Here is a 12495-nt window from a genome sequence, read left to right as displayed (position 1 = left end):
ATAAAAATTCAAGTACTACTAATTACATGTTACTACAACCTGCACTAGGCGCTTCAATTGCAAGACCAAAATCTTGCATATGTGGCCACCTGCCATGCATGAACTGTCCAAGTGTCCACTTGCATCTATGATCGTACTGTATAGCAGTACGGTACACAACATTGTACGATATTAAATAGTTCTTGAGTTTACAAAAAAAACGGACAAATCTAAACCATACATACAAATTCTAACACATTGTACTTTCCCGTCCACGACACTGTACTGTACTTTACTGTATGACCCTATGATGACAACCCTACGTGGTCGATAGGTGCTGAGAAACAATTGGCATAAGCTGGAAGGAAACTTTGGCACTTTGACTCTTAACTCTGAAAAACTTCAATCCTCACATTCATTGAAAGGTTTTAGAGAGATAAGAGTAAGCAAAAGGACTTGATTTCATTAATTTTGAAATGGCCAAAGCTAGTACGAGAGGGACTGACTCGCCAATTAATTTTACATCAATCACCACATCCTTGCATTTGATAGTCTTTAATTGGAGCTCCCTAGCCTTTGCCTTAACCATTACATCATTCTTGTGATGTCAAAGACATCGCCAAAAGCACATCACACCTAGGTCGCACGATATGGAGTCCTTGTGCCTATGTAACCCTAAATGCAAGCGGAGCTTGCCAATGAGAGGCGTTTCAACGACTTCATACCCTTGTGCCGCCAGCACTCCATCTATTTGTGGTCCCATTTCATCGGGCTTGACTCAAAGACAAGCCACCATCTCAGTAGAAATAAAATTGCCCCGGGCTCCCATGTTGAAAAAGATTAAGGCCTCCTAATCTTACACCTTGCCCAACGCTTTGCAGAGCTTAATACTCTCATCATTGTGCTCTTTGGGTGTCTCCATGAAGTCTCATACAAGTCCTGCTTGTGGTCTTTGAGTGTCTCCATGAAGTCCCATACGAGTCCTGCTTGGAAGACCTCGATACAAATATATATCCCGACTATCAAGGAGATTGTCAACATTGAATAGCTGTCCACACCAGGTCTATGAGTTGTTGAATACTTCTGCTTTAGATGCCAACAATATCGCCCCATCTGTCCTTTAACAGAACCTTTCGAAAAGGAGCTACTAATAGGAAAGTATCCCAAAATATCTGGCTGTAGTTGGAAAGTATATCATCCGCAGATAATTCCATCTCGTCAAAATTTCTGCTTCGTGGTGTCAACCAAAAACACAAAAACAATCTCTTATATCCCCATCTACGAGGTGCTTTTCTCACGGTAAGAGAGTTGACCAGCACGTCTGTGCATTCCCCTGAGATGAGATGTTGCTTTCACATCTCTTGGGGCTGATCCAGAGCTGATGTAGGCTGATTTGAAGATCCCTCTTCATCCTCACCCATCCTAGCCTTGTCACATGCCGATGTTCTCATCAACTATGTCGAAAAGTGATAATTTTGACTTGAACTCAGTCCAAGATGAAGAGTACGAGAAGAGGAAGTCAATGATAGAGCCACAAGTTGCGAGGAGTGGGGAGATTGGTCCCAGTTCTACTCCAACGTAGGTAATCAACCAATCAAAATTCCCACCCTTCCTACCTTCCTTCTGACTGGCAATTGAATCGCCACAACTATGCCAATTGGAAAGCGACAATGACGGCAGTCTTTGATTCTTCCGAGCTTGGAGGCTTTAACCGTAGAAAATTTTTGAAGGCGAAGGAACCAACCGGAGCACAGCTATGGGAGCATGTCAATGCTCGGATTCGATCATTCATCATCCTCAACACCATCTATCATCAGTCACATCCAATTGATGAAGCACGCGAAGCAAATTTGGGATCGACTTTCCTCCTTATATGATTGAGTTTCTCCGATGAAGAGGATTGCTTTGGAGGTGCAGTTGTGAAACATGGATGCCAAACAGACGTCCATGAGGGACCATATCAACAAGATGCAGAAAGTCTAGCACAAAATACTTTGTATGGGCAAGAGGATCAGTTCAAAGGACATGGTCATTCAACTTTTGGCCCAGTTTCCTCCTCGATATTCCAACTTTTATTATTTGTTGCTTGCAAGTGGCAGATTGAACACTATTGCATGGGACGAGACTATTCGAATGGTATTTGGACCAGGAGGAGCAATTCAATGGAGTGAAGAAGCTAGGCTGCAAAGCCTTGGCCAATTCTTCCAACTACAACAACAACAAGAATAAGGGTAAGAAGAAAAGCAAAGATGATACCAAAAAGACGGGCGTTGAAAAGGATGCTTTAAAACTTGATCGGCATTGTAATCATTGTGGAGAAAAAGGAAATTATTGACGTAAGTGTCCAAAGCGCGTTGGTGAGGCTTCTACTTCTTCAGCTACAGTAAAGGCCCCAGCCTTTGTTCACTTCGAGATGCTACGTACATAGACTTCTCCAAGGACATCAGAGGTTGAGACCACTTGCGGTTTGAGATTCTAGGAGTTGGATCCTTGATAGTGGTGCTTTGCTACACATGACATCGAAAGATCTGTTATCCATCATGCGACGACTCTGTGGTTCCATTTTCATTGGCGACAAATAGGAGATTCAAGTTACATCTTCTGTCCATGGTGGCTCCAGTATTTCCTAGGAGCAGTTTAGGGAGTGAGGGTTGTTTTGTGGATATGCCCAATTGTATCTAAGATAAACGTACCTTCTCGACAATACCAATTACGTGTGTTGTGCCACCTGGGTAGATTGACATGAGGCAAGACCCCTGTTCCTAGGGTTTCTCGGGATCAGAGTCTCTAGTTATCTGCATTTTCCCCTTCTATGCCCAATCGAGGACCAAATTTGTTCCCTTGGGTCAATTTATTATCAATTGAGATGATGTAGCATATTTATTGGCGCCCATTGATTTATTTGTTGGGATGGGAGTAGGAAAACTTTGGGAGTCCCTATATAGGAACCCCAACCCCTTGTACTTCATTCATCCTGTCACTTGCAAATATAGCCAGCGTTTTGGGATTTAGAATTCTCTCTCCTCTCTCTAGTGTTTCAATCACCTACGGTAGATCCGAGGTTTAGTGACTGCCCGGTCCCAAAAGGAGGTTTTCTAGCGGTAACAGACTTGATCATCATCGGATTCACCTTTTCCGCTACACATTTGACATGGTATCAGAGCCAAGGCATGCTCTTGAGTCGGATCGGTGATCTATGCAAGTTTGTGGTGCTATTTTTTGCGACAAAGAAAGGCATATTGCTGGTTACTGCTGTTTTTCAATCTTTTGGGGCTGATCCAGAGTTGTTGGGGGCTGATTTGAAAATCCCTCTTCATCGTAGCCCGTCCAGGGGTCATGAGCCTCACTTGAACTCAGTCCAAGATGAAGCAGTACAAGAAGAGGAAGCCAATGATGGAGCCACAAGTCACAAGGAGTGGGGAGATTGGTCCGAGTTCTACTCCAACGTAGGTGATCAACCAATCAAGATTCCCACCTTTCCTTCTAATCGATAACTGAATGGCCACAACTATGCCATTTGGAAAGCGACTATGATGGCAATCTTTGATTCTTACGAGCTCGGAAGCTTTGTCAGTAGCAAGCCAAAGGACCCAACGGGAGCAAATCTATGGGAGCGTGTCAATGGTCAGATTCGATCATTCATCATTCTCAATAGTATAACATCTATCTCATCAGTCATATCCAATTAATGAAGAACATGAAGAATATTTGGGATCGACTTTCCTCATTATATGATCGAGTTTCTCCAATGAAGCGGATTGCTTTGGAGGTGGGTGATCAACCAATCAAGATTCCCACCTTTCCTTCTAGTCGATAACCGAATGGCCACAACTATGCCATTTGGAAAGCGACTATGACGGCAATCTTTGATTCTTACGAGCTTAGAAGCTTTGTCAGTAGCAAGCCAAAGGACCCAACGGGAGCAAATCTATGGGAGCGTGTCAATGCTCAGATTCGATCATTCATCATTCTCAACAGTACAACATCTGTCTTATCAGTCACATCCAATTAATGAAGAACATGAAGAATATTTGGGATCGACTTTCCTCATTATATGATCGAGTTTCTCCAATGAAGCGGATTGCTTTGGAGGTGAAATTGCAGACCCTCGATGCTAAACAGACGTCCATGAGGGACCATATCAACAAGATGTAGGAAGTCCAGTAGGTGATACTCCATAGGGGCAAGAGGATCAATTCAGAGGACATGGCCATTTAGCTTTTGGCCTCAAGTTGCCTCCTCGGTATTCATGCATGGCCGATTGAACACTATCACATGGGACAAGATTGTTTCAATGGTCTGGGACCCGGACCAAGAGGAGCAGGTCGAAGCGGAGGAGAAGCCAAGATCCAAAGTCTTGGCAGGTCCTATCAATTACAACAACAAGAAGCACAAGGGTAAGAAGAAAAGCAACAAAAATACCAAGAAAACGTATGCTGAAAAGGATGCTTTGAAAGTTGACCAGCATTGCAATCATTGTGGAGAAAAAAGGCCATTATTGGTGGAAGCGTCCAAAGCGACTTGGTGAGGCTTCTACGCCTTCAGTTGCAATGAAGGCACCAACCTTTGTTCATTTGGAGATTCTACCCTCAGAGTTCTCCACGGACATTGGAGGTTGGCACAGCTCTAGCAGTTTGAGATTCTTGGAGTTGGATCCTTGATAATGATGTTGCACGGCACATGATACCTTCCAAGGATCTGTTATCGAACATGCGACGACAGTGTGGTTCCATTTTCTTGGCGACAAATGGGAGATTCCTATTCACAAGGAGGGTGCCATGGAGCTGATTCTAGAATGCAAAGGGGGTATGCACACCTCCAAGATTCTTTATGCTCCAAAGTTGGATTCCATCTCATGTTGGTGCACAAGGTGTGCAAGTTAGACATGGAGGTGGTCTTCACAAAAAATGTAGTGTCCATTCTGGATCTAGACTCCAGAAAGGAGGTCATTGGGGGCACAGTGGAGCAAGGTCTCTATATGCTCCAAGATCTTTCTTCAGTGATCGGTACTCCTACAAGTGATTTATAGCATTAGTGGTTTGGCCACTTGAATGTTGATGTGCTTCATCGTGCTTTTCGTGAACGGTTGATTGACACCTTATGAGATGTTGGGAGTAAGCATGGGAAATGCATCACTTGCATGAATGAGAAGATAGAGAGGCTATTTAGAAGCACTCTACATGCCGAGCTACTGCAGTTTGGAAGTTGGTTCACACCGACCTTAGTGAACCTATGACGAATCCTTCCTTGGGTAGAGCTCTCTAATCTCCGCCTTCTTTGCGCTTCTTCAAGGGTCACCGGCCTCAAGGATGTCTAACAATGTTTAAAAAGAGGTCACAAACCTCACATCTTTGATGGGAATGGAGAAGCCTTTACACACAAAGGCGTGGAGGGTGGGCAAGAATAGTGAAGGCCCGGGAGAGTCCTCAAAGCACAGAGCACTCACACTACGTTTCCCCTCCTTGGAGGAGTTCTTGAAGAAGAGGCCAACCATCAAGAAGACATGTATTTTTCTCAATGATGATCTCACCCTCTCGCAACTAGCTCACGTGAGAGGTGATGCCAGAGATTACAGCAGCAAGGGAGAAGGGAAAGACTGCATTCTACAAAAATGGTCGCGTGGTGATTGTAGAGCGACGCTCTACATGACAGTGTGAGACTTATGGGACCATATTGAAGAGGGCAGCCTGGAATTGTAATGGATCTCATAGATTGGATGTGGGCGCCTTTGAGGATAGCTTTCAGGACAGGGACATTATATTCTTCTTAGAGACTCATCAGGCCCCTGGACAGATGATGCCATATGTGACAGGATATAGATGGGAGATAGCTTGTCGGACTGACAAAAGATCTGAGCATGGGAGCAGAGGATCGAGGGGAGTGGCAGTATTATTTAGAAAGGAGCTACAACCACTTCTATACATTGTACGAAGAGACGATCGTGCTAGATACATGTGGGTGAGACTAAGGGCCAACATGGGCCGATTTTTATACATTGCCATATGCTACTTTCCTTCAGTGCATCAGTCTATGTTGGGCCTAGAGGCCAGTCACCTTTCTCAATCTTAGACAATGACATATCAAGGATGGTAACACCATCCTCCTAGGGGACTTCAAAGCCCGGACGGGCAATGCTCAGATTGTTTCTATGACACTTGAGAGGAGATGCTTAGAGGGCTGGATGTAGGAGATTTGGGGCTTGATAGACATTCACAAGATAGATAGCAAACAGAGTATGGGAGACATCTCACGAAGATGGAAACTACACATGGTCTAGCGATACTTAATGGCCCACAACATTTTCCTAGAGCGGCCGGTTTCACATGCTTTCCACACAGGCATGGGGCCAGCACAGTGGACTACGTCATGGCACGTCCGAGCTTCATCCCTTGCATTCAAGATTTCACAGTAGGACCAAGACCACTGGTTGTAGCAGTGGATCATGCTCTCTTGACACTTTGCGTCTCCTTTAAGTACAATACAGCCCAGGTGTCAAGAGGAAGGACACAAACCCACTACACATTTACACCAGCGACTAACTGTGTTTATACAGAGGAGATCTATACTATATAGTCATCTATGTACAGCAACCAGGCCAGGACTCTCAGTGGAGGAGCTCACCACTTTACTAATTGAGACATTGCATGATGCAACAGCAGAGGCATACCCGCACTCAGCCTAATCAGAGACGTCGTTCTGGGACCATGCCTCAAAACAGTTGGTATGACGAGGAGTCTAGAGAGACGAGAGCACAGCTTTGGAGCAATCTTCTCCTAGGGATCATCAATCACAGACAGCCATAGCTTTCAGGCGCCTTGTGCGACAAAAGAAGCGAGCATTCCTAGCTCAAAAGGAACGAGACTTATACCAATTGTTTTTTAGTAGAGACTCAAGAGAGGCATGGCGATTCTTTCATGAGCACTCCCCTCCCCCATTGATTACTTCTCTTGATGTGTGGGGTCAGTTTGCAACATCCTTATATACGGTCCGTGGGCAGACACCCCTTCCAGATTCTCCTAAGCCATGCCCATCTACAAGTACTTTACCACTGAGATGGTAAAGACGGCCATTGACAGGATCAGGACCAGGAGGGCATATGATCATGATGATCTAGTAGCAGAGCACTTCATACATGCTAGAAATATGCTGGCAGAAATTCTTGCAGTTCTCTTCAATCGTGTCGTGTGTGAGGGTCTAACCTGAGACTTGGAGACTGTCTACTATTGTGCCTATCTTCAAGGCAGGTGATCCTACGGAGCCTGGAAACTACCGTACTATTATGATTGGACACACATTGGCACGGTTGTATGTATCTATCCTTGAGCAACAGTTGAGTAGATAGGCACAAAGACATGGATTCCATTGTTGTTATATGTTGATGATATTGTGTTGATCTCTGACTCACCGGAGGGTATGCAGCGACATTTGGATGCATTACAATGTACATAGCTTTGCGGAGGATAGTGGATTGTCTGTAAACCTTGGTAAAACCAAGATTATGGTGTTTAACACCTCACCACAATGGATCCAAATATCAGCACCTACATTCACTTATGGTCAGGGGACTGTGGAGTACACAGATGCATACGCTTATCTTAGGGTAGTCTTCATTGGGCCAAAGTTTTCTTTGAAGAGAGCAGCAAAGACTAGACTAACCACAACGTATTCCGCCTTGGGAGGATTGGAGAGGATGTGTTCGCAGGTTCAGTTCCAGGAGCCCTGAACAAAGCTCTCGCTCTTTGATACCTTGGTAGCTTCAGCCATGCTCTATGGGGTTCAAGTTTGGGGACCCTCTGTGGGTCAGGATGGGTGAAGGGGTATGGAGAGGCCCTTGGTACTCGGCTTGTCACAAAGTGATGACGTGGCTGCCTGCTCTGCAAGAAAATCAGAAGCCCTAATTTGCTGAAACCCTAACCCTAACTGCAAAAATCAGAAACCCTAATTCTGCTGAAACCCTAACCCTAAAATCAAGAACTCTAATTATGTCCGAAACCCTAATTTTGCTGAAACCCTAACCCTAAAATCAAAAACCCTAATTCTGCCCTAACCCTAACCCTGATTTTGCTGACGTGATGGGCTGACACATGGCCTGCTGTACGGACAACAGTGCGATTTGCGAAAATCTGGGCAGATTTTTGGCATTGCTTTTGCTTTTGCGTGGGTTATTTTTTATTTCAGCTATTGGCATTGCTTTTGCTTTTGCGTGGGCTGTTTTTTATTTCAGTTTTTCGCATTGCTTTTCCACGCAATGGGAAAAGAGAGAAAGCCTCTTTGCTTTATTTCATTTAAGCGAGAGAGAGAGAGAGAGAGAGAGAGAGAGAGAGAGAGAGAGAAGAAAAGCCTCTTTGCTTATTAAAAGAAAGAGAGAGAAAGAACTTTTGCTTTATTTTTCAAAGCTTTTACTTAAGCTTTTGATTTTCAGCTTTTGGGGGCTTTGCTTTTAGCATCCCTTTGTACTCTTTAATTACGTGGGCAGGAGGGCCTCATAACTCAGAGCATCTGGACGCAGAGTCTGAGTGTGAGCGCCTGCCCGCACTCTTGTACTTTGAACACAGATTAATACAAAAAGAAATACCGAAAGGGGCGCCAATCTTTGGGGCCAATATCTCTAGGCACGGAACTCCGCCGGGCCAGTGTCGAATAAACTGTGAACTGTTTTGAAGTGGTTATTTGGTACTGTCACGGTAGATTCTTGACTTGGAGTGTCCAAGTCTGTTACAATGGTATCAGAGCACGGCCAATTTCTCTTCTACGGGAAATCCAATCCAAATTTTTTTTCCGCGACACCTATGGCTTCAGACAAAGATCAGTCGACTCCCTCTGTATCCGGAGATGTGGGAAGGGATCACAACGAAGATTGAGGCAAGGAGTGTGGCCCGCCTCGGCCTACTCAAGCGGAGCGTCGAGAGATGGAGCGTCAACGATTGATCAGCGACGCAACAAAGATGATGCTTAATTTTGCGGCCCGAAAATGGCAAAATATATAAGCAAGACCTCTTTGGAGGAGGTGCATACGCAGTGGCAGAAAACCACAACACCACCCCCAAAACCCGCTCTCAAGAAACCTCCTGTTCCCAAGGAAGTATACAAAGAAGGAATTAGCAGAGGCGGTGGATGCACGAACGAATTGCTCAGCTTTTTGACGCGCAAAACAAAGCTGAAAAGCACGACAAAAAGCACAAGAAAGGCACTGACTTCCCACGCTATTTGGGTCGTCAGTCGACATTTGAAAAGGCAAAGAAACAGAAGAAGCGTGTTCGATTTGAAGAAGTACCCAGTTCTTCTTCTTCTTCTGCTGCTGATAGCTCTTCTAGCTCATCTGACTCTAGCCAAAAAGACCGAAAAGGCAAAAAGCGAAGCAAAAAGAAACGCTTCAGAAAGGGTAAGAAAAAGGCAAAGAAGTCTAAATCTCGCCCCGTGAGTGACAGTTCTACAGAGGACTCGTCTACAGACAGTTCAGACTCTGACAACAGCAACTTTTATGCAAAGAAGAAGAATTTTTACAAAGCCAACCAGTATGACTTTCTGGAAGACAAAAGCAAGAAAGTCCGAGAGTTTAAGGAAGGTGGACAGTCAATTAAATTTGACACGTTTTCTGGTTATAGAGATGCTTCAAAGGCTTTGTCTTTTGTACAGCAATTTGACATCGCTTTCGCGAGAGGACACTACTCAGAGCACTCTAAGATTCGGAGAGTTGCCTCTTACTTTAAGGGGAATGCTCGAATTTGGTGGTCCACACTTCTATTAAGCAAGACTGCGCCAATTAAATGGCTGAAATTCAAGAGGCTTTTTATTTCTTCTTGGTTGACTCGAGAGTATGAACGTGATATACGAACTGCTTGGAACCATCTTCAGATGACCAAGAAAGATACAGTGGAGGCTTATTGCGAGAGATTCTCGAGCTCTTTTCTACCTCCCAGGGACTGCAGTTCGGTACTTGGGCTGTCAGATTGGTTTGGACTCGTCTCCCGGGCAACAAATTGCTCCCCTCCTCCTGTCTATTAGGAGGAAGTTGTTACATTGGAGCTCCACACGACTTTCTTTGGCTGGCAGAGTTGTAGTGGCCAACCAGGTGCTGTGGGCTACTATGTGGTACATCACTTCTTGCTGGATCTTCTAGAGTTCTTGTATCAGCCAGGTAGAGCGGCTGATCAGGAATTTCCTTTGGTCAAGGCGCGACACTCTGACAGCCCGGGCCAAAGTGGCTTGGCAAGTCATCACTCTTCCTTGTTCACAGGGAGGGCTTGGGATCATAGACCCAGCACAACAGAGCAGAGCCCTTCTTGGGAAGTTCATCGTCCGAGGTCTTCTTCCAAGTGAGGAGCCCTGGAAGGAGTTCTTGTTACAGCGGCTTCGTGCTAGGGTGCCTCAGGCAGGAGGCCCCTGGCAACCTTCGACCAGATGGATCTTCACAGAGATGCGTAGAGTTGGTCTGAGCAGGAGACTGGAGAATCGTTTCGCTGTGGGGTTGCTTCGATCTTGGGAGCACTTGCGGCGAGACCTGGAGCAGCGTCAGCCTACTTGCACGGAGGAGCGCCTGCGACAGCCCCTTGTTTGGAACACCATGGTTAGCACTTCAGAGAGGTCACTTGGTTGGTAGTCGGCCTCATGTTTCCTGGGGTTCCTTGGCAGCGAGTCCAGCATGCTCTTTAGCTGACTCGTTACAGTTTTCAGGCTTGTAGAGGAGCTACAGGGCATGAGAGGGGTGCAGAGCATGTGCCATGACATCTCAGAGGCAGTACCAGCTGAGTGGCTCACGCCTCTCAAGTCAGCAGCGCCCAGATGGATGGGAGCCTTAACGTGACTGGAGGTTCTCATCTCTGTTCGGGCTTGCTCAGAGACTGTTCCCTCCCACGATTTTGAGCTACAGGGTGAGGGACGCTTACAGAGAGTTGCAGTAGAGGCCCCGCAGGTGGCAGAGTGCTGTTTTCAGAAGATCCAAGTGGTGGACATCTGTGGGAGGACTTGTGTCATCGATCCTGACCCAACTGCTCTTCAGACTGGACATTGGAGACTGTGGGCTTGGGAGTGTTGTCCACTGGCACGAGTACAGTGGGACCCTGGAGAGTGGCTTTGGAGGGACCCCTTCTCTTCTGCAGACCACCCACGTGTCCCTTTCTTTCAGTACACTGTTCGACTGGAACGTCACGTACTGGCAGCACAGAGAGAGGCTCGCCCTGCTGCAGCACCTCATTGGCAGGAGGAGGGTCTCATAGCTGAGTTCCTGGCAGCTTTTTGGGAGAGGTTGTGGGACTCCACACTGCCGAGGCGAGTCACTTTGTTTCAGTGGTTGGTCGCACACAGAGCTACAGCAGTTGGGAGCTGGCTTGTGCATAGTGGTCTCTCGCCCGCATGCACAACTTGTGACCATCTTGTGGAGAGTCAACGTCACTGTCTTTGGGACTATCCCTTGGCACAGCAAGTGTGGCTTCGTGTTCTTCAGCAGATGCCCGCTCTTTCCACGGCTCGGCAGTACACTTGGGGGGCAGCTGCTTGGTCCACTCTCACGGGCTCGGCACTCAAGTTTGAGCTATCATCCACCAGCAGGATGATAGTGATGCAGGGGGGGCGATCTACACTCCAGCCTGCCACAGAGCTTACTCCACAAGAGTGGTGCAGTGAGAGAGAGAGGTGTGTTTGGAGCTCATCAGTGGCCTGACACACTCGTTCATCTGGCGGGCCCGTTGCTTCCGCATCTTCGAGGCTCACCCTGTACCACCAGCAGAGACTGTTCGGGACCTTTGGCTTGAGCTAGTCCATACTCTCAGAGGACAGTTCAAGAGACTCCAGGGCGTTCCGACCACATGCGGGAGCGCAGAGAGGCTTTCCTTCGACTTATTCCGAAAAGATCAATGATATCTCCTTTGGACTGAAGCTGCCAGAATACTTGGAGGATTCACAATGTTTTTCATGTGAGTCTCTTGAAGCCTTTTGAAGGCGATGTGCCTGTTGATGAACAACCCGAATTGGATGAAAACGAGCAGATACTCGTTTCAGAACAGAAATTGGCACGGAAAGGAAGAAAGAAGATAAAGTGAATTGGCGGTTCTTGATTAAATTCAAGACCTACTTCGCAATGGACGCGAAGTGAATGGAGGAGGAAGACCTAGCAAATATTCCTCGGAATGTGAATCTTTACCTTGAAGCTTTTTGGTTTAGCATAGTCTATTCCAAATGGAACCCAGAATTCAGCTTGGCCAGAGATCTGGTGCAGTGGGTTTGCACAAGAGGGGAGTGGCTCCGCTCCTTGCCTCGATTTTGTACACTAGAGTCACCGATGTCTCTTTGAGCTTCAGGGATACTGAGAGTTGACAGTATTCTGCTGTATGACTTTATGAAATGAAATTCCGGAATATGAAACTGATTTATTCTTGACTTGTTTTTAAGTGCAGGAACTGATAAACGAAATGACTGCAGCATTTTGGTGTAATTGATCTCGAATAGACATGGTTGCAATAGGGGTTAGTCAATCGGACATCGATGAGGTCTCGACTGGATCTAGATGCGATTGCTAGC

General features: G+C 46.2%; 1 protein-coding gene across 11 annotated transcripts in view; it reads right to left on the bottom strand.

The window, feature by feature from the left end:
* Positions 1-12495, bottom strand: part of LOC147422192 (protein NARROW LEAF 1-like) — a 45462-nt gene that overhangs the window by 15753 nt on the left and 17214 nt on the right. The gene's annotated exons all lie outside the window — the stretch shown is intronic.

This window comes from Adiantum capillus-veneris, chromosome 27 (assembly GCF_014529385.1).
Source record: "Adiantum capillus-veneris isolate H3 chromosome 27, ASM1452938v2, whole genome shotgun sequence".
Lineage (NCBI taxonomy): Eukaryota > Viridiplantae > Streptophyta > Polypodiopsida > Polypodiales > Pteridaceae > Adiantum > Adiantum capillus-veneris.
The sequence above is the reverse complement of the archived record's forward strand: the minus strand, read 5'-3'. Positions and strand labels throughout refer to the sequence as shown.